Raw genomic sequence first — 2,592 nt, 5'->3', positions numbered from 1 at the left:
TAGGTTGGAGGCACATTTACTTATCTGTGATTAGAATCAATTTTTTAATATGCAACTACAAAAACTATAGAAGTTTTAGACATTAGAAGATGATGCAAAAATAACTAAAAAGTGCAGAAAAATAGAATGCCTGCGTTACACAGTTGCTCTTACTATGAAAGACAGTATCTGTAAAATTCCTTGACACATAGTGGGTACAGAGCTATGATTCTAGGTGCATTTATTGGAGAGTGAACTCTGTGACCAAAAATAAAAATTCTTCTCATGGATACTCCACTTTGTTTGTTTACCTTTTAACTTTTTATTTGAAAATAATGCCAAGCTTTAGACAAGTTGTAAGAGTAAAAATTGTACAAAGAATGCTCAGTTTCTCCCATCGTTGTTTGCACTCTTTCTCTCATTTTTTTTTCTGAACCAACAGAGGGTAAATTGCATACAACAGGGCCCTTTAACCCTAAATACTTCTTTAAGTATTTCCTAAGAATATGGACATTCTCTTACATAAGCACAATCTAGTTACCAACTACAGTAAATCTCGCTTTTCCTAATCTTCCCCCCATATTTCCATTTTGTCATTTGACCCAATCATGTTCTTGATGGTATCTTCTCCCATTGAGTACAGCACCTAGTCGGGATCAGGCATTGCATTTAATTGTCATGTCTCGTTAGTCTTTTAAAATCTGGAGCATTTCTTCAGCCTCTCTTTATCTTTCGCAGCCCCCTCTTTTCTTTTCTTTTTTTTTTTTTTGAAGATGCAGAAGATTTTATTGGTCACCGGTTCCCCAAAGGGCACCCTGCTTCTGCTGCCTCAGTGCCTCAGAACTTTGGTGTCGTTGGTCTCAGATACCACTTTGCCATCCACGATCCTGCGGGTGGTGGTCTTGTGGATGGTTTGCATGGAGTTGCTGCTGCCCAGGGCGTCGCTGAGACTGAAGTCCTCTCCATCTTCTAGCAGGTGGCGATAGGTGGCAATCTTGGTCTCCAGCTTGACCTAGATGTTCAGCAGACCCTCGTACTCCTGGGCCTGGTGCTGCCCCTCTGCCCGGGTCTGTGCCAGCTCAGATTCCGGGTGCAGCAGGACCCCGTTGAGCTGCCCCATCTGCAGGGCATAGTGGGCTTCCACCTCCTGCAGGCTGTTCTCCAAGCTGGCTTTCAGATTCCTCATGGAGTCCAGGTTGATTTCCAAGGACTGGACAGTACATCTCAGCTCCGTGAGTGTCATCTCAGCAGCTCCTATCTCAGCGGACTGAGAGGTGGCCACTGTGGTGCTCTCTTCAACCTGCTGAGACCAATACTTGTCCAGCTCCTCTTGGTTCATCTGAGCCAACTCGTCATACTGGGCTCGGATGTTCTTCCATGATCTTGCTGAGGTCCTGAGACTTCGGGGCGTCCACCTCCATGGTCAGCCCAGAGCTGGCAATCAGGGCTTGTAGATCCTTTACTCTCCTCATGATTCTTCTTCATGAAGAGCAGCTCCTCTTTGAGAGCCTCGATCTCTGTCTCCAGCTGCAGCCAAGTGACGTTGGTGTCATCAGTGACCTTGTGGAGCCCATGGATGTCGCTCTCCACAGACTGGTGCATGGCCAGCTCAGTCTCATACTTGACTCTGAAGTGATCTGCAGCCAGCCGGGCATTGTCAATCTGCAGAACGATGCGGGCGTTGTCCACAGAAACCTCAAAGATCTGAGCCCTCAGTTCCTCGATGATCTTGAAGTAGTGGCTCCAGCCCCTGACCTGGGGTCCCTTCTTCTCCAGGTGTTCCCGAATTTTGCCCTCCAGTCTCAGATTCTCAGTCTCCAGGCTCCTCACCCTGTCCGGGTAGGAGGCTAGGCAGTTGTTCGGGGCTTGCATGGTTTCCTTCTTGCCCTGGATGCCCCTTATTCCTGCCAGACCCCTGGCCACCCTGCCAGCCAGGTCCCTGGACCCCCAGCCACCGTGGGAGCTAGAGGAGTGGGACACCAAGATCCGGGAGCCCGAGCCCCTGGCGCCCGCATAGATGCTGGCCGCGCTGCTGGCTGGCCGGATCCGGTGGCTGGGCAACTGGACCGAGCCCAGGGATCGGTAGTTGGTGGAGAGGGTGGTGGAGCGGGTGGTGAAGCTCATGTTTGGGGAGTAAGGCGAGAGGCCAGGACTCGGGATATGGACGCAGCTTCCTCTTTTCTTTTAAATAGATTGTCTCTCATTTTGGGTTTGCCTGGTGAGTCCTTATGATCATGTTCAGGTTGCATAGTCTCAGCCAAAATTCTGAACAGGTGACGATGCATCCTTCCTAGGGTATCACATCTGGGGCACGTGATGTGCACCTATTCCTCGTTGGCGGACTAGGTGTACTCATTGCTTCTGTGGTGAGGAAATTTGTGCTTTCAGAGGACCACACTAGATGAATATAAGTCTATATACACATGGTAATACATGGATGCACCTTACACACAGATATACACATACGTGCATGCACATGTGCCCAGGCACATGTATGTATCCATATGTGCTGGTTTGGATGTATTATGTCCCCCAAAACGCCATTATCTTTGATGCAATCTTGTGTGGGCAGACATATAAATGTTGATTAGACTGTAATTCTTTGATTAAGCA

The 2,592-nt window shown here is 48.4% G+C and overlaps 1 pseudogene; it reads right to left on the bottom strand.

Annotated features, from left to right (window-relative positions):
• Positions 1–808: 808 nt before the first annotated feature.
• On the bottom strand, positions 809–2,103 carry LOC119544867 (annotated as a pseudogene).
• Between the last annotated feature and the right edge of the window lie 489 nt (positions 2,104–2,592).

This window comes from Choloepus didactylus, chromosome 9 (genome assembly GCF_015220235.1).
Source record: "Choloepus didactylus isolate mChoDid1 chromosome 9, mChoDid1.pri, whole genome shotgun sequence".
NCBI classification, from domain to species: Eukaryota; Metazoa; Chordata; class Mammalia; order Pilosa; family Megalonychidae; genus Choloepus; species Choloepus didactylus.
This window is presented reverse-complemented; position numbering and strand designations above follow the sequence as displayed.